The sequence below is a fragment of the Etheostoma spectabile genome, chromosome 21, assembly GCF_008692095.1.
Source record: "Etheostoma spectabile isolate EspeVRDwgs_2016 chromosome 21, UIUC_Espe_1.0, whole genome shotgun sequence".
Lineage (NCBI taxonomy): Eukaryota > Metazoa > Chordata > Actinopteri > Perciformes > Percidae > Etheostoma > Etheostoma spectabile.
In genome coordinates, this window is record NC_045753.1 from 9,350,549 (window position 1) to 9,371,566 (window position 21,018).

General features: G+C 39.3%; 1 protein-coding gene across 2 annotated transcripts in view; it reads left to right on the top strand.

The window, feature by feature from the left end:
* Positions 1-11,212: 11,212 nt before the first annotated feature.
* Positions 11,213-21,018, top strand: part of tbkbp1 (TBK1 binding protein 1) — a 56,227-nt gene continuing 46,421 nt past the window's right edge. For both annotated transcript variants that reach the window (XM_032501511.1, XM_032501510.1), the window contains exon 1: positions 11,213-11,596. The gene's annotated coding sequence lies outside the window, so the exon portion shown is untranslated. The remainder of the gene's footprint in view (positions 11,597-21,018) is intronic.

Consider the following 21,018-nt stretch of genomic DNA (forward strand, 5'->3'; position numbering starts at 1 on the left):
ATATATATATATATATATAAAAAAATAGATATTTAAAATGAAATACAATATATATATATATAAAATAAAATAAAAAAAATAAAATGAAAAAAATGTATAGCGCTGGATAGGTGCCAGTTTACCCCCTGGGCACTGCCAAGGTTCTCTTGGCAAGGCACCAAACCCCCAACTGCTTGGGGCAGCCTGTCCATTAACAGCTGCAGCCCCCTCACTCCGACGTCTCTCCATTAGTGTAAAAACAGAGTGAAAACATTGTAATTAGTTTATAATAATTATTATTATTATAGCTGGCTTTCCACCACATGTTGAATCTGCTGCAGGGATTTGCTCCCAGTCAGCCAAAACAGCATTATCGAGGTCCAACAACGATGTTGGTGATCAGATAGCTCACAGTCGGCGCTCCAGTTCATCCAAAGGTGTTAAAAGAAGAAGACATAAGGAGAAATGACATTTGGATGGGGTTGAGGTCAGTGCTTTGTGTAGACCAGTCAACTTTTTCTACACAAAACCAGTAAAACTATTTCTTTTTGGAGCATGGCTTTGTGCACGGGGCATTGTCTTGTTGAAACAGGATGAGGACAAACACAAACTGTTGACACAAAGTCGGAGATTTCACTTACACTAGACACTGTTGCATTTTGCACATAATTTAATATGCTGAGAAACAGATAAGATTTTCTTTCTTTTTGGATCCAAAGAACAAAGTTGGATGCACTTTATTGTTTAAAATGTCATTGTATTCTGTATCATTATGATTCATTTTCATTGGATTTAGAGGACCAGGTCCATGTCGTCACAACAGTCCCAGAGCAACAGAGCAACATACGTAGCAGGTGACCATTTGACTTGTTTTAAAAGACACATGGCCTATTTGCTATCAGTCAAACAAAAGAGCTGCTGATGCTGCTCATGGAGAGTTTTTGAATTAAAATGCCTTCTGTCTTTATGTTGATTTTTATTCAATTCAACAAAGTAGTGATGGGCTTATTCTTGGGGGAGGCCATGCAGTTTGAAGTTGCTCGTAAACTGAAGGGAATTCCATCCACCTTCATCCTTACCAGGATGATGACACAGTTAGATGCTGTCTGCTCCTTGCTTACTGCCTCCTCCTGATGGGAAGAACCAGGGGCAATTCTAGGATCAGACTTCTGGGGGGACTCAGCCCCTAATGAGAATGTGACACGGCTGCAGTGCCTTTTATAAGTGTTAATCCCCCCCTGCCAAATCAGTAATTTCCTTAGCCGATAATATCTGAGCTAGCCACTACACAATAATGATGACCACTTTGACTCAATGTTCTAATATTCAGCAATGTTAGTTTCTTACGTTTCAACATGGGTTCTAATCTGCTCCATGAAATAACCAACTCCTTCTCTGGGGACTACCAACGTTAAACTTCACAACTGCACTCCTGCTCTCCCTCTGACGGATCAGATAGAGACTCAGCCAAAGGCGGGAGTCTGGCAAAACCTCCTCCGATTGGCCAAAACTACATTTCTGTTAATCCTTTCCGTGACAGGGTTACAGGTGCATAGCAACGGCGACAGACACACAGGCTATTAAATCTGTTTCAAGCCCTTTGAACCTGTTATTGTTTTTCCTCTGTCACTAACAACTTCGCAAACTCTAACTTTAAGCACTAAAGTTGATTTAAAGAAATGTATACACTGTAAGTATTGTTTATTATTATTTTTTAGTGGTGCTTGAGCCCCCGTAAAAAAAGGTATAAAATCATGAATGGGCAGAAGTTCGCCCTCTGTGAATGATCCACTGGAAGCTTGCCACCTATGGTTTTGATTAGAAATCCCTCTGTCAGGGAACACAGTGTCCTGGTCCAAACTCCCATTACATGAGCAGCAGCTGTGTCAGTACAGTTAGGATTGTCCTTATAAAGCCAGTCTGGCGTGCCTCTACATCAAAACATTAGTTTACACCTTTTGTACTTGCATGAAGGGCAATATAAAACCTGAAATTAATATAGCGAGTGATCTGCCCCCACAAAATATCACGGCTCATTTCAGCTTTACCAGCTCACAGCAGATAATATGCTGATCCCTGCTAGACAATATCCAAACAAGTATTAGTCATATTGTTTTCAAATGTCAGCTGCTTGGCTTTGCGTTGTATTACATCAGCTACAACCGTGCTCGTAATCTACCAGCTCAAGGTATTTTGAGCAGAACAATACAAGATATCAGCATCTTTTGTATCCAGGTGTTTTTTATTGCTTTTGCCAGCAGTACAGGCTGGACAGAACGTGTCACTTGTGAGAGTGGAGATTTATTTGTGTTTGGTCACCAGAAATTGAGGGCAGTAAAGTAAAGACATGGCTTTTATTTAGGCCAGTTCATTTCACATTTGCTTAGAAGGCCCTCTTTCTCACTGCAGTGTACTCCACACTCATGTGAAAGGTTTTGTGAGTGTTTCTAATCATCCTTATTTGACGCTCTAATATATGTTCAGTCCAATTTCTCCAAGGTTTGTACTCCCATCGCCTGATGCTCCATTTGATTTGATTTGAAAGGGCCTTTTCTTAGCTTTAAAGAGGTAAACTGAAACATGTCTTGGCTATTTATTTGTGTGACACAACGCTAAGGTGCATGCACTGCAATTCCCAGATGTCTCATGGGTATCGAGCAGTTTGGTCAGACATGTTTAGTCTTTTTTCTTGGACTTAATTATGTTGAAGTTCGGGATAACTCTCTTTTCCTGATAGTATTTCTGTTATTTCTCTCCTCTTTGTCTGATCTGTCGCTCAGTCAGTAGCTCTAGTATTTCTCAAGCAAAGTACTTATCTACAAATTTGAGGCACTTAAGGATTTCAATTTAATGCTACTTGACACTTTCACTCCTCTACATTTTTAGAGGGAAATATTAGACAGATACAAGTTACTTTGCAAATTAAGACTTTATAACATATGATGAGCGCTTAAAATATGATGCATTGTGTTAGATGAAACACCAAGAAGTCAAAGATAGTTCCACCTCAACCTACAACAACATTAAAGGGCTATTTATACATTAATGCATCTGAGACATGAAGTAAACTGCCAGAGTGGTTTCAGCGCTGATACTGCCCATATTAAGAAGATGAGGATGACTGATCCACATTAAATACAGTTCCTTTATCAGCATCTTTAGAAAAATTAGTGTTTCCATTATCAGTAACATTCATTAAGTAACACTGGGAATCTTACTGATTCAGGTCTTTGCACCAGATCAAGGCCCGGCTTCATTTTACTATTTTTCAACAGCAGTGAGGTACACAGGATATCTGCTGAGTATTCTGTTCCTGTTTCCATTGTTAATATTACTCAATGTATTTAGCTCGAGACTTATCTAGTCTTATAGTTATGACTTAAGCTAAACCTGCTGTGCATCAGAGGTCCCTTTGTTCGGGGAAGGCAGATGTGCCTTGCCCGGAAAACTTCAGCACACAACTCTTTGGAATGAGCACACACCAAAACACACTTGGTCTCTTATGGAAACCTTTTACATTCTTATTTTATTTATCTGCAAATTGTAAGAACATTATTTTACAATGCCTGAAACTGCAGGCTGGCCCTGGAGACACATCTAGTGAAGAGTGCTTAACAGATGAAGCGTGGGGGTAAAGGGGGGTAGTTGTTGGCTGCACCCAGTACTTTTCCACTCTCCATCAGCCTGCATTCCTGCCAGTATAGTCCACTCCTATTCCCCACTGTCAACAAACAGCTGGCATATCAGGCCGAACTGTTTGGGCATTCTGTCAGTGTCATATTGGTTGAAGAGTGTGTAACTGGACAACAACTCCTCCAGTGGAAATTTCCTCTCGCTGCAGGCCAGGGGGAGCTGTTGATGGCTCATTAGGCAGAAGTGGTTTGTAGAAATTTCATTTAAATACCAATGATTCATTTCACAGAGTGTGACTTCATCGCAACGCTTGGTTATGTTTTAAGCTTGTTTCTCTGAGTGAAGGGACTATCTGTCCAGCCGTAGGCCGCTCGGAGACGGCTCCAATCAAACTATCTGTGATTCCACTCCAGCACAGGTGCTTTTTTTGGGAAATAGCTTAGGGCGTGTCAGGGCAAGCCGGTGTGTCTTTAAACTCAGGGGGGTCATCAAATCTTCTCACTAATCTCTACTCTCGCTCATTACACGGTTCTACTTACAGTCTGCTTCCAAAAGACCAAAACATGTAATAATTAATCAAGCCCATTGCATTGGCACAATTTGTCTGGCCAGTGCAATCATTAGACATTCACAGTGTGTTTAGTTCCTATTCATGAAACAAATGACAATGGCAGCGCTACATAAATGCAGATAAGAGAAGACGTTCCACTTATCAAGCATATCAATTGAGCTTTTAGAGTGGAGCGTGTCCATGTTCCCACAGCCCTGTGTTCCCACATTTCCTTTTTCATAAATCTGTATTAGATTTTATCCCCCTTACTCCCAATTTGGGGTTGACCCTAACCCAAATTTTAAGAAAGTCCATTATTCAAACTCAATATATTGTATATCCATATTCAGCCTATATATATCGGGATATGACTTTTGGTCCCCATCGCCCAGCCCTAGCTGTGGGACCATTGGACTTTGGGAACATAGGGCTGGCCCCTTTTTTGGAGCCATTATTATTATGAAATGAAAAAAAAAATTGGAGAGCAATGTTTCAGAGGATACAACACCAAGAAAAATGTTTTAGATTTGTTGATGTATTCCCTGCCTAGCCTTCTGAATCCTATTAAGACCTTACACTGAAATGCTAATACAATAAGAAATGTCTAAATCTCTTCTTCTCTTCTACTCTGTTGGTTGGCAGACAACAAAATAACACATCACAGCCAATATCTTGGCAGCTCTTTACTGAACCAAATTACAACACTGTTTGGACATTTAAGCAACATGTAAGCAAAATCATGATTGTTAGCTAAGCTTAACCCAAAACCAAACAACTCACAGGACACATGATGCAAATCCAGTTCTCTGGTGTCAACGTCATGCGCTTTGTACGACCACCATCCGTAATTCTTTAAAAAACAATTTTCAAGGACACAGTGTTGCACAGCAAGAGCCAGAATTTCACTGGAGAGCGGTGGAGGTCGACAAAGTGATGTGAAGGATTTGACATCAGGATGAATATTTCATCAAAAGGTGAAAGAACATCTGAAAGAACACTTGGCTCTTTTGCTATTGTCAGTTGCAGAGTATTCAAAAAGCTGTTAGGAACTGTACATGTCTAAAATCTTTCTACTTTTACCTTTTGGCATTGCGTTGTGATTAATACATGTTCAATTAATTGTCTCACTATCAGACTGTCCACCTATTGTCAGAGATGTTAGAGGGACGGTTTGGATATTTTGAAGTGGGGATGTATGCGCTACATCTCCATAGTCAATGTGTTAGCTACAGTAGATGGCAGTTGCCACTCCCCCAGTTTGGACAATCAGACAGGAGTACCGACACAGAAGCTAAGCTGTGTATGTATCCTGCTGTGTATGGGGGAAGCAGCTAACTGTGTTTTAGACACCTACAAAAGTTGTTTCATTGTTCGCTATTTTTAGAATAGGTCAGCACTTTACCTTGCTGTCCTTTTCTAAAGGGAACTAAAGCTCTCCTCAAAGCCACCAGACTCCTTTGGAAAAAACAGTAACTTTACCTCACTGACACAAGGGAGTTTCTGGTCAATCATTGCCTTGATTGGTCAGTTAGTGAGTGTTATTGTGTGACATTTGGGTTTAAAAGGTATAGGAAAAAACAAAATTAGCACACAAACTAACTGACTGACTGAGGCAGCATAAGAACAGCAACTCCAGTGTTCTGTGAGACAAAATGACTGTTTTTGTCAATGGAGTCTGGTATCTTTGAAAAGAGACTTCAGTTCCCAGTGTAAAGGGCTGTCTGACAGCAAGGTAAAGCGACGCAAATATTGTAAACATGGCTTACACTTACACTGATATATTATATTATATATATATATATATATATATATATATATATATATATATATATATATATATATAATTAATAATAAATAATAATAATAATAATAATAAATAATAAATAATTTACTGATGGGCTGATTCTTGATTTTTGCTAAATTTCTTTGACAGTAGACATAATTTGTTGCACTTAGGGTCAAGAGTGATGTTTCAAAAATATTTCTCTTCTGCTCACATGTGTGCTGGATTGGTTTTACCCCTGAGAAAGAACGGATAAGTGAAGAAAATGAATGAACCAGTAAATTTATCGCATGATAGAAATATGTAAGGTATGTTATATAAGGAACACCCACAAGTATGTGATTTATTTGATGACGTCTCTGTCTCCAGGGTGATGGTTGTGTGCTCTGCCACTGAAGGAAATCACTCTAATATTCCTGTAATCAGAGGCTCGGAGTCTGAAAGGTTCAGATTCAGGACTCTCTGGCCTGTTGAATTCAAACAGGAACATTTCTTTGAATCAAATTTTGATCTGGAAGCTTTGTTTCTTGTACTCATCTCATCTGTTTACTGCTTGTGTTTACTAATGTGTCTAAGGAGAAAAGAAACAAGTCGTTTCACAAGAGCACATCCTCAGAAGTGCACTTCCCCAGCTCGATGCTCTGCCAGGAAGCATTTCCTAAAAGTGCTCTATTTAAAAAAATAAAAATAAAAAAAAGAATTCTGGATTATCTGTATCTGGAGAATACAGATAAGGAAGTATTGAATGTAACATTCATTTACAAAAGCATTGGCATTTAGTTACACTTACATCCACAAAAAGCCCCGTTCCATCAATAAGACTGAACTGACCTGCGTCATTGATCTCCGTTTCCAGCAGCACAGAGACAGGCTAAGAGGTAAGAACACACATAAAAGACTCAATTTAACTAAAATAAGAGATTAAAGAGACCGAGAGGTGCCAATTAAAAAGCTATACACTACATATGTGAAAATATTTGTGCAAAAGAAGTCTAATGCAGTGCAACTCTGGCAGCTATGCAGTGTCATAGATATACAGTCTATAAAGCATAAATTTATAGGTGGGAATAAGAAGTACTACATACATAACGATATAAAAAAGAAATCATGTCATATATTACATGTGTGCAGTACACAGAAATAATACAATACTATGAAGTTTATAATACAAATCTAAGAGAAATGTCATAATACAAAAGCATAATGCAATGCTAGTAGCCTATCCTGTCCTGAGCCTAGTGGCATGAGTTATATATTGCATTATGAAATAAAATACTTGTTACGTGTTACTACTTCTATTATTACTACTCCCAAAGTAAATATATTTATAACTGAACTCTATGGTCTCTTCTCTTCAAAAATCTACATTCTGCACGTAATCTAGGAGTCTGTTGTCAGTGTGTTGCTCTTACCGTGTTACAAATAAAGTCGTAAGATCATCAAGAAAAGCAAAGGCAGTCTTCTTTCTCACTATAATTGTACTATAATAATCATTAAATGGAAATTCTAAAATAATATGGACCCAGCTCAGAAAAATGACGGGCGATCACCCTAAAGAACAAAATATTCTAGAAGTTAAAGTAAATAAACGACTAACAAATAAAAGTGAAGTTGTAGCAGAAGCATTCAATTGTCATTTTATTGATTCTGTGGCTAACATGGCAAACTGTTTTACACCTGAGAAAATATACATTCCTTCAGTAGATACATGTGAATCAGCTTTTAGTTTGAGAAGCATCACAGTGTAAGAGGTATCCCAGCCCATTAAATCCCCCAGACCATCAGCATGTAAAGATATTTTTGGTGTGAACACAGTGATGCTCAAGGAGCTCAGCACATCAGTCACATGGCCCATAACCAAAAATTATCAATCTGTTCATTTCACAAAACATGTTCCCAAGCATGTGGAGACCAGCTATTGTGGTTCCCATTTTCCAAAGGGTGACCCTCATTTGATCTCAAACTACAGACCAATCAGTATATTGCTCACAGTGGCTAAGATTGCAGAGAAACTGATAGCAAAACAAATTATTAACCATCTAAATACTACACCATATGCTCTTCACCCTATGCAGTTTGGCTTTAGAGCAAATTATTCCACCGAGACTGCGACCCACTTCCTTACTGAAAACATGAGGTTGGACAGAGGTGGGGTTGTGGGTACCGTGTTCTTTGATCTCAAGAAGGCCTTTGACACTGTCAATTACAAAGTCTCGCTTTCAATTTTTTGCCAGATGCTCTAACATGGATTGAGTCTTACCTCACTGATTGCTCCCAACATGTCAGAGTCTGGTCGTGTAATTCAGCCACCTTTGGCCTGTCCACCGGTCTTCCTCAAGGATCCAATTTTGGACTGTTGTTGTTATCACTTTATGTAAATGTCCTCCCGTCCGTCTGTTCTGATGTCTCTGTGCATATGTATGCTGATGACACCATAGTATATGTTCATGGTAACAAATGTCTCAGGTGGCGGAGAAGCCCACTAACTGCATGGTAAATATTACAGATGTTTGTGAACACATCACAAACAGTAGCAATGTTCCTCACCAAGTCCCATAGAAACTTTAATGTTGAGCCTGATGTTTTAGTGTTGGGGGAAAGGCTGCAGATTGTGTCAGAATACAAATATCTGTGGTTTTTAATTAATTGAAAATTGTCATTTACATCACATGTGAAAGGGTCTGTAATAGAATCAAATTCAACATCAGTAATTTTAGATACATTCGCCATCAAATGTCCACACAGGCAGCAAAAATGTACATGCGCTCTATGATCTCGTCCCATATCACTTACTGTTTACCCATCTGGTCACAAGCTGGTGCTACATCTCGGAAACCTCTGCAAAAACACAGGTTACTTAACTGGGAAAACGTGTCTCATCCATAAAATTATTCACAGTTCGCGCTGCTAAAGAGTGGAACCTCACCCCCATAACCATTTCAATGAATTGATAATTGATAATAACCTACTAACTTTCATTACAATTGAATGTAATTTGATTTTACAATTTGGTTGGGAAGAGATAAAAATATAATTAGATCCGAATGAATCTGCCAATTTTGCCAAGAGTGAGGCGCGCTGAGCACCTCCGACACTCATTCGTGACTGAAGATAGTTGTGGAAACGTTCCTGGCGGGTCAACAGTCCAGAAGTTAGCTTGCCTATAACACAATTAAGCACATTTTGGGTTTCTTCATAAATCAATCACAGGCTAAAAAACGTAATAGACCTGAGTTAGAAAACTGAATAAGTAGCAGCAGCACCTCCACAACATCACTCCCACAGCGACCCTGCTAGCAACAGACGAGGAGGCAGCTAACTTTTGTTAATTCAATTCAGTGATGTGTTTTATACCCTTGTATTTTATGGCTCAGTGGTTGAGCTTGTACCAGGCCTATTCTGTACCATTGTCGTAGCTTTGGGCCTATGTCCTGTGTTACCATGCCTAGTTTTGCCCTGTCTTGGGTTTTGGATTTCCTTCTTGTTTTAGTTTTTCTGCTTGTGGAGCGTTGCGATGGATGCAGTGTGGTGTGTGGTGGTTGACTTTTGGCTGAAAATGTCACTCTTGAAAATTTTCTCCTAAATATGTTCCCGCGCCATGATCAGAACTTTAACCCTTTAACCGTTAGACCTGCTCTTGCTGCCCCCTGCTGGCTTCTCGCCTTGTGTGTGTACATGTGTCCATGTCTTTGTCTGATGCTTGTCTGATTGTTGGTCAGCTATGATCTAGTGTATATTTACCTTAACTCTTATTATATTTACTTTTAATAGTAATACTTTTACCCAATGTATAATATATTGTAATTGTCATATTATTATGCAAAGAAGTAATTTTACTTTTTTTAGGGTGACTTTTACTACTTATCTAGGGACTGCAGATGAAAAATAGCCTTTTGTCCAACTCTGGCGTATTGACAGAAATGTCCATTAATATGCACTGTCCCTGTATTAAATAAACAAATAAAAATAAATAAGCTGCAACGGACGGTATGTAAACTGCCAGAGTACTTGTACACTGTATGCATTTATTTATATTATTATAATATATATAATATTATATTATATATTATAACATTAAGTATATAATTACCCCTGCATACACACTTTTGGTCTGGGGCTTGTCATGTTTGAGCACTGAAGGGAAATTTATAGCATAACATATCCAACTTATGGCAACAGTGTGTGTTTGTCCCTTTCTTGTTTCAACATGAAAATGTCCCTGTGCACAAAACCAGCTCCTTAAAAAAAGTTTTTGTGGAATAACAAGACTGAGAGCCAGGACTGATCACCCACCATCAGGGTTGGACCTCAATAATGCTCTCGTTAATAAAGAAATGGGAGCAAATGTTTGCAGCAGGTTCAACATCTGATGGAGACACTTCTCAGAAGAGTGGATCTCGTTACAAGCAGCAGATTAATGTCCATGGTTTTGAAATGAAATGTTGAACAATCCCATATGGGTGTGCAAATACTTCCACATTCACACACGTTTTGATTTGCCACATACTGTATAAATTATTAAGAGAATCTTCCATAGGTTACACTGAAATGAACTGTGGAATTATTCATGTTAATGTAGGAAGTTGTCAAGTGTACACAGTATGAGTGGCTGTAAAGGATTTCAAGTCTTTGAGAGAGATTTTGGAGTATAAATTAAACATATCTGAATATCACATAAAAAGAAAAGAAAAAATGAAAATCATTGTGGTCACCAAAGGCCTACAAGCCATCTAATTATAATATACCAAATACAATTTTAAAAGATAAAACAATAATAAAACACTCAGCTGGGACACCTTAATGTATGTGCAAGATCACATTTACTGTTCAGATATAAAGCTATTCATTCAAAAAAAAAATCACGTCTTTACTGACAAAGTAAGAAGTAAGCATGAAAGACTGATTTGGGATCATCAAAATGATCTAAAGAGACATCAACGAAACAATCATATCTCATTCTTGGCACAGGATATTATGTGTGCCACAAAAATGGGGCATTGACCAAAATTAGGGCCAAGGCCATAAAAGACTGAGGAGTCAAAAAATAGACCATTTTAAATTGTCTCTCCAGTCCCTGACACCTTATGTAGTTTGCCAATTCTCGCCCCATACATACGCTGTTCCTTCACAGTCTGAAAAAAACAGAAGGTGTGAAGAGTGTTCATGTATGGAGAGGATATGGCCATTGGTGGAGCCATGTGGCTCTAAATGTAAGCTGTTTGTGCCTCTCCTATTGAGGACTGTGTGTTTCTGACAATGGCTGTAATCTAAATTCCCTAGGGGACAAATATCAAAATCAGAATATTAGATACATGTCTCTTTTCTGCAGGTTGCTGAGAGATCCGTTGCCTTGGCTCTCCCTGTAAAATGCGGGGTGACTCAAGCATGCAGGAGACATAGATGTTCTCGTTAAAAGGAGAGACTGACGCGCCTATTCCCGCGACATCATCATCCTACACTAGTGGGGCTCCACGGTGTGCGATGTGATGCTCAGTGCTGCACAGTAGCAGCTACAGGAGTTGTGCTTGTCCCTGCCACAGGAGCACAGGAGGAGGACAGGAGGACCGGAGGACCGGAGCAGCGACCAGCAAGGCTATTACCGAGCACCGGACACCGAGCGATGGCATTTATGGATCGATCAACGGGAGCGCGTGAGTTATCTTCCTTATACAATCCGTGCAATGTCTTTTTAATGCGATGGATACCATGTGTGCTTAAGATATAGAGCAAACTGAAGGTCTAACACTCATCAATCGCAACAACAGCGTCGTTTTGAAACGAGTCCGACACACGGGAATGTAAGATTTATAAAAAAAAAAAAAAAAAAAGAAGAAGCATCATCTGTTGTGTTTATTTTTTTGTACGCGCAATTCATTTGCAGTGGCCACAGCTGATGCATACATCTCCTTAAAGGAGACGCGTGGCGCTCGGCGCTTTGGCAACATCAGCATCCGACAGAGCGATGCCATGGCTGCAGGCAACCATCAACTTCAGCCCAGAGCTGATGGACGGGCGGAGAAAGTAGTCTACATCTGTCGGGTAGTTGCTCTCTGGCATGGTTTCATCACCGCATGTTAGGGTCCAAGCGGCAAAAAAAAAAATCTGGATACTCCTGTACAAATGTATCCTCTGAACTGTACAGAAACAATATATCATATGTATATATGATGTTTTTTCAACAAAAATAACATCATATATACATTATATATACAAAATTTATACATATTATAAAAAGCTCAAAAAATTAGGTTTTTCAACAAAACTTGGTTGGACTATGTTATCTAATATCTCCTGTAAAACAATAGGTTAATAGTGAAAGGTAAAAGGGGGTGCTCATTAAGCTGTTGGAACATTTTGTCTTGTAAATACAAACACTGCACATCAGGCTAAATATAGATGCATACACACTCATTCTTTCGCCTTATATTACAAAAATCGTGCATAATATAGTTGTACTGAACATGTGAATGATGATGTTAGACATTATTGTAGTGGTAACAGCTCTCAGGGTGGCCTTTCATGGAGCCATCGCAGCTGAACTGAGTGTAGATCACTCCCTCGGATGATCATTTCAACGTTAACGTGTCAAAAGTAATAGTGAGTACATAAATACAAACATTCATTTCTCTGTATTGCTAAAACTTAAGACCTTGTGAGAATATTTAGAAATGTTAGGCCAGTAGGTGCTTTTTTGAAGTCTAAAATTGTGTGAAAATGTAATCCAAGACACAGAAAGTGAAGCTGGACTTTTTAAGGGAAAGGTGCTTGTGAACTGTTGGAACCTTCTGTGGAGTACCAACAGATTTATAAGGGTAATTTTAACCAAAAATTGTATGAGTCTGATAAATAAAATTTGTTACACATAACCACCAGAGAAGCCTTAATTGTAAGCTGTTTGGTAAAGTGCAGGCACAGTCAAAAAAAACAAAAACCTGGCAGGTGATTCGATGAACCACCTGTCTATCACGTCGGCCTCGGACACACCTAAACCACGCCCGTGGCTGCCACTAGCGCCTCACCATATACCGATTTCAGACATAAACACATTACATGAAGCCTGACAAGACGTATTTTTGTGATTCTCGTGCGATCCCAGAACCCAGCTGACTAAGACTAAGACTGAGCATAGATAAATGCAAGGTGAGACCAAATTGGAAGACATTGCTTGCATTTCTCCTTTTATTGGAAGATCCTTTGAATGTATCTGAATTGAATATCATGATGAAGATGTTTCAGTTTATTGTATGTCCTGCCTTCATAACAAACACACAGGCTTCTTTTTGGTATGAAGTGAGGTTTTGTTATTGTCCTCAAAGAAACCTTGTAGTGGATTAAGAGAGGATCAAGAGTGGACAGTGGTGTGGTGCTGAAATGCCAACTTGGCCTATCCTCACTGGCGTCTCCCAGTTGACAGCATTCAGATCTCTGATTCTCTGATTCAAGTCATTATTTCACATGCTCACACAGGCCTGGTGATAACCAGCTCCATGCCAAAATCTGTCAGTCGCTGTCTCTGCAGTGGCCCGATAGCGAGGTCAGTAGGTCACAAACTGTTTATTTTTCCGCCTTTAGAGCCTGATCTTTCTGGTCTCTTGATTACCACCACTTCCTTTTAAGTATTCACCCCTTTCTTGACAGTTTCCAGGGTGTCCTGTTGAGATTAACTTATTTAAGGAAGGGAATGATGGCTTTAGCCTACCTGCTAATCACCAATCACACATCCACTGCAGTACAGTCTCATGGATCTGGGCTTGTTTTTCAGCATTTCTTCCCACGTTCATCATGCCCCACACCTTAAATTGGATCCCAGCGAGCTCCTCCATGCTTGAAGCTGTTTTATCATGTACTTTGTTATCGGCACATGAGTGCTGTTGATGCTGTTTTTCTAAAACATCACGCTGTGAAGTGAGGTCAGAGTATGCCAGTGATTTCATTCTCACCAGGAAATGGCCTTTCAATCGGATTTTGTTTTGAGAATTATTAGATTATGACCAAGGACACTTCGCCTCAAATGTTTGTTTTATTTTGTTCGATGGCAACAAGACACTTTACAGGAGAATGTGTCGCCGCTCCAACAGGTCGAAGCCGTCATCGTGGATGATTCATAATCAGAGACACGCCCGCCAAGTGTTTGTTTGATTTAATTAGAGCGTTCGCATTGTTCCAGCTGACCTTGCGGAGTGTCGAAGTGTGTCGAAAGAAGGTGTGTTTCTGTGTGTGTACGTTTGTGTTTGGGGGTGGGAGAGGTTGTTAATGACGGATTCAAACAAAGGAAGTATTTTTTTCTGCTGAATGAATTAACTGAAGGAGCAAATGGGAATCCCAGCCGAAGCAGTCGCTGTCAAGACAACTTGTTCCATGTTGTGGACAATGCTGCTGAATCTGGGAAATCACATCTGGACAATAAACCACGTAGATCTTATTTAAAAGAACAAAATTGCACTCAAAGTTGCACACTATTATATACTATATATACTATTATTATACTATTACTATTAGGCCTCATTCAAAGCTAATTAATACCACTAAATACTTTTTAACCTTTTACAAAAAGGAAGCATTTGCGATGTGTTGCCTCAGCATTGTAAAGTCAAGAAAGGAGCAGATTATTACGTTGATTTAAGAAATGTTAAAGAAAGACAAGAAAAAAAAGACGTTTTGCAATTTTCTCTGTAAATTGCAGATTAAATTCTGACAAATATAACTCTGTTTTTCAGGTAATTATTAGCTGTATTCTTCTCCCAAACACGTGGGCAATTGCATTCAGGAAATTCACACAAGGCTCAGGTTTTTGTTAATTTCGTATTTCCATCTCATAGATGAATAAATAAAGTCAAATGCAAGAATTTATTTTCTGACGTTTTATACATACATGCATATCATGTAAAAGCTTCAGTTTAGAGTCCAAACCGTCAGATGAAAGCCTATAAGACCAACTCTCTGTAGCGGTGAGTCTTGTACTAATAAAACCTCTAAAAGCATTATACATGATTTATATGGCTGTTTTAGGGTAACTACCGTTTTTTTTAACCTGGACCCTATTCTATATCCTATGTTTTTGTGTCTAAGTGAGTGATGGGAACAACAATCTTTGACATTGGTCCAGTATTAAGCAAGATTGCTCTAGTCAGCTGCGGCAAACCAAGCTACAATGTAAGTTAATGGGGCAGTTGTCCAGCTTGTATTTACCTTCACAAAAATGCTTGTTTTGCCGCTGACAGACTCAGATAAATGTTCTAAGTGTCTGACAACATTATAGAAAGAATTTCTAAGGAGGTCAACATTTCTGTTAAAGAGTAAGATCCTTTGTTAAAACATCAAAACATCAGCGAAATTGCGTTCGCTGAACCCACCAGACTCCATGTAAATAAACAGTTATTTGTAATTGTAGAAGACACTTCATTCAGAAACAAAATAAAACTATGAAATGCGGTTTCGGGTCGTCCTTACACTTTTCCAACCATCACAACTCTAGTTTTGTTTGAAATAAACACAGTTTACAGATTTATATGAGGAAATATGTTGGCTCTATACACGCCAAAAGTGTTGCTTTTTTTTAATGGAGTCAGGTGGGTTTAACTCTAGCGACTTCAGAGCTGTTTCTGGCTGAACTGAAATGTCTTAAAGAGGTTTTAAAAGTCTGTCTCTGAAGGGATCCTTTTCATAATGTTGTCAGACCTCTGAGTGGCAAAATTAGCCCTTTTGTGAAGGTAAATTCAAGCTGTACAATTGCCCCATTAACTTACAGTGTAGCTTGTTTCGCCGCTGCCAACCGCAGCGAGCTTGCTTAATACTGGACCAATGTCAGAGATTGTTGTTCCCATCAGACACACAAAAGAAATAGGGTTGAAAAAAAGGGGTACTTACCCTTTAAAGTAGAATTAGGCAGACATGGTTAAAAGACTATGACATTGTCAGATTCACAATAGACAGTAAAAAAAAGGCCATCAAAATCAATGCAGCAGAACCAGAAATATTGTCTTGTTTATTCCTCAAATTTCTTCAGTTTGTCAAAACCTAGTGCCTTCATTACCCACAACGCAACTTGTTTTGCTAGTAGCCTTGAGATTAGGAGCGGGCCGCACAGGTCATGTAAGTTCATGAAAGGTCCTTGTCATCAGATACAACATGTTGTTTTGAGCATTTTAACAAACAACGAATACTGCTATTTCTGTTGAGAGGACATTGTAATGAATCAGATTAATCTTGTTTATTGTTAGGCCGTGCATTCTTTCTGCTGTTGCCTTCCCTGAATCTGACCATCGCCTTTGACAGAATCTGAAAATTAGAGCTGCCATTTAGCTGAGAGCAATGCTGTGTAACAACAAACACTTTTTAATTCACATTCTTTTGCTTAAAAGGTCCTTCCAGAGGCAGCTTTGACACAGTAATACACTGAAACATTTCAAAAACCCGTTGAAAGATGGAAACCAATCAGTCAAACGAAAGGCAGACCAAAGACAGGAGATATGCTGCATTCCTATTATATTGTGAAAGCTTGGCTACGGCTTTTCAGCTCAGAACTGCTTGAGTTAAGGGTTGTGTTTTTCAAACTGGCCTTCAAAGCAGGATTGGATTTGAAATAGCAGCTGCTGTTTTTCCTTTCTCTGCTGAGGGAGTACTGTACATCATCAGGGGCATCAGGAAGGCAAAAACAGAGAGGATCGAGGCTGTCTGTTGCCCTGATCATGATGGTTCTGCAGTCTGGATCAGATATTCTGGCAGATCAATGGTGTTAATGATTGTTCTCACCTGTGTCACATGGGCGCAGGTTTGGCATAAATGAATAGACCTCTGATAAATTACTATTGAATGATGAATCAGTATTGAACTGTGAAAGTTTCATTTAAAGGGGATCGCAGAGGCCTGTTGGTGAGAGAATGAAAAACGTGTTTATCCAACTAAACACTATAAGTAACTTTTAAATGTTTCTGAAACTATTTTATATTTATATAATATGTCCATTTTATACTTTACAATGCGACTTACTTATACTTTACAACGTGGTTGTACGTAGTCAGTAGCCTAAATTAAATAGTGCCCCCCTTCCATTTAGTGCCCAGTTTTTATTTATTTTCAGTCCGTGTTTGGGTTGGCCTACTACAGTATATTCTTTTTGTTCCCTTTAGCCTACTTGTTTATGAAGTTATTATTATTATGTTGGTTGCAGTCTCCTAATGCTTTGGCTCGTGACACGGTGACGGTGATACCAGTCTCATGAGAGAGTTACTGTAAGCAACACTTGAAATGCAGCTGCAACCTGTTGTAGGTGGAATTGGTTGGTTATGATTTTTTTATCAGAGCAAAACCTTCATTGCAACCATATAACCTTCCGGTAACGCTAACTCTGTAATACATACAGTGGGCAACACAGCATCATAAAGAAAAGACCTTTACGACTAAAAAACACTTCCGCTTTTGTCCAAATGGGCCCTAGACTCAAAACAAACTGAAAGTTACATATAGCCACTTTAAAGATTAACTTTATGTTCAATATGGGCCTTTCTGTTTTATTTCTTATCTGCTATTTTAAATGGCAACCACCGGGCCTGAAAAGTGAATTTTCATGTCAATGCAGCTGTGCCTTAAGCCAGCAGTCTTTTTAATGGCCAGCAGGGGGCGACAAAGTTTGATTGTATCAAAGTATTTATTGTATAAAAGATGTTTTTGGGGCTTTTTGGCCTTTATTTGAAGGAATAGGTGTAGATACTAAATGGGGAAGAGAGAGGGTGGGGGACATGCAACAAGGAGCCGCAAGTCGGATTCAAACCCAGGCCACTGCGGAAAGGTCTGACGCTTAGTATATGGAGCGTCACGAAATAACCCTACATTTAACTTTATTTATAACCTCAACAAACAGTTGGTTTAGCTAGTTACAAGTCTTCTTCAATACAGCAGGGGGTTCATTTAGTAAATTATGGTTTAGAGAAAATAGACGATAAAGCTCTATGTATGGCAATGCTGGTCTGATGATTGGTCGTCCACCGCTTTGGTTTAGAATCAAATATCTCAACAAGTATTGACTATATTACTATGAAATTTGGTACATACAGACATTCAATAACCCCAGAGGATGAATCCTACTTACTTTAGGGCCGCCTTGACATTTCCTCTTGCACCACCATGAGGTTGACATTTGTGGTTTTGAGTGAAACATGTTAACTTATTGGATGGATTGCCTTACAAAAGTAGCACCTATTCACGTTCCCCACAAAAATATCACCACCTACTCTTCAGGATCTTCAGTTCTGTGTTTGAACAATTTTTGGTTGCACAGCCTAAGTTTGTAATGGCTAACCAACCGACAGACAGCTTGTTATGCTTGATCCGTTGTTAAAGTCGTTACATTTTCCAGTCATAAAAGTTTGATTGTAGCATCACAACCCGGTTACCACCACTGACAGGAATTGTTTTTCTCTTAAGTTGCATTAATAACTCTACAGTTAGATGATGCCGTAGAGGACCTGAATGTCAGGCTCAGACATGAGAATATAAGGTAATTTATCTCACTCTGCAGTTTCATCACCGGTGGGCAGAATATATTAGACCACACACACACACACACACACACACACACACACACACACACACAGAGAAGTGTCCTGTCTAGAAACAGTGCTGACATAATTCACAGAGTGCTAATTTATGCAAAACCTATTCCATTTTCCTCCAATGTCTTTGCCAGCTTTTCATACTCATATTCGAATGTTCCCTGCTCCTTGATCTGATCTCTCTGCGAATCGACACACTGACGCTATGATTATGTTCTTACACATAAATATGGACTTTTATGTAAGCTACTTACAGACTGAATCACTAAATGAAGAGGGAGAGCAGAGGCCCTGCTGGCTGATGGAATATTCATAGATGGTTTTATGGGTCACCAGGAGTAAAGGAAAGTAAAGGAAGGGGGAGACAGCGAGAACAAAGAGGAAATGTTGCACTGCTGTGTTCCTGTCTGCATTGTACATCAGATTTTTCTATAGGCTTGGCTCTTGAATTAGTCAAAATATTGTGTTGTATATGTGTATGTTTTTTGCATACAATCATCATTCTGATCGAAAACAGGAGATAATGACCATTTCCAAAAGATGCTAACCAGTCGAGCCTGGTGACTAAGTGTTAATTATTTTCAATACAGCAAGCACTGAAATCCAATTAACCACAATATGTCCTCAGGCTCGCCGGGATAAAGACACAGATGAGGGGCTCTTTTTGGAGTATGGTTGATAAAAGTGTTTGGTTTCAGAGCACACAGAGTATCAATCCCCTTTGATTTTCAATCCCCCCCCAAAAAAGGGAAAGCAAACAGCAGAGTCTAGACAGTGACAGACAGGCAGCTCCCTGGAGCACGGAGGTAATGTCCATCCAGCACGAGCCAGATGTTACTAATCAGGGTTATGAGAGTGCAAAAGCCCGATAACAGGGTTGAAAACACCGGAGGCGGGCACACAAACACACACCTCATATGCACCCTTCTCTCCTCTATTTTTTGCTTTCCTTATGTCATCTTCTCTTTGATGTTCCTGCCATTCAGTGTGAATCATGCAGCTTGCGTTTACATGATTTTATAACATTTTTAAGGGGTCTTATTTTTGTACTTCAAGTCATCATTTCTGTAGGCAATAACATCATGCTCGCAAAGTTATAACTGGCGAGATCTGAAAAAGGAAGTCCAACATGGCAAAAAAAACAACACATGCAGTCAGACAATCAGAACAAGTGTGCAGGCTAAACAAATTTAACAGAAAGAGTAAGAAAGTATTACACAATTGTGTGCAGTTTGTTTTGGAAAATGAGGAATTATTGATGACATTGCCTTCACTTTTACATTTAAACTATAGTGTCTTGGCAACAACAGGATTGTAACTGATAGAAATTATGGCTAAACTATAAAAAATAAAAGCCAAGTTGTAACATACCACAATCTTCCATTCATGTGGTTCCTCAGGAGTTAGAAACTTGATCGAAAATGATGTATTTGTGGCACTTTATCTTAAAAGTCTGTTCAGACAAATTTTGATTTTAAGATGAATTTGCAGTCACCCTGTGCAGTCTGTATTGTTTAACACAAACTGCCAATGATCCATCTGTAAAGGCATTAGTTGTGAGCTATAGCAGTGGACATGCTCTGGAAATGCTATGTTCAAATGTTGGTTCCATCCTGGGAAAAAATACCTTTAAGATGCAAACTACTGCTGGATAACAGGTTAAAAAATGTTATTTATATTTCCTCCCCTAAGGTAAGACTGTATTGACGATGCATTGACTTTGTATACAATCATACCATGCTTTCATTTCTGCCTAAACACACGGTAAAAGAATGAGGAGCTATATTTTTTCTGTCATTCTTTGTAACCATCACCCCTCTTTGGCTTCACTTGGTTTGTCTTCACTCTTTACCTTCTTTTCTCTCCATATTTTTACATAACTGTGGTGTAATATCTGTGGGCCAAGGCAGTGACCACTGATTCTCTCTTTTCACTTGCTTCTGAAAAGCTTCTGAAAAAGCCATGGGCGGCCCACCTGCATCAAAACTCTCCTCTCTATCAGAGTTTTGGCTTTACATAAATCACTTTGCCTTATTCTTTCAGGAAAGAAAGCCTCACCTCTTCCCAAACTCTGCTTTGCAACTCTCAGTAGCAGCAAACTCACACCTCCCACTGCCCTGTCCCGGCTGCTTTCATTGTTCCACTGACTGCACCAAACACCACCACTGTGTGGTATTTGTTTGAACGTTACAGGGTTATACTCTATTATGTCGATTTTGTTGTTAGCGGACACCTGGTTGCTTAGGAGACTGTAGGAATATGATGTAACTGCAGTGTAATGTGACCACTCACTCTCTCTGCCCACGCAAGGCACTGTGCCAACCGTGGAGGCATAGTGTAGAGTCATATGCACAGTACGTCTGTGTGCGTGTCTGTGCGTGTGTGCGTTATCTGTGTGACAGAGAGGCTCCAAAGAACCTACAGAGAGTTATAGTAAAAAGAGAGAAAAAATAGACAATAGAAAGGACCTGGTGTGTGTGTGTGTGTGTGTGTGTGTGTGTGTGTGTGTGTGTGTGTGTGTG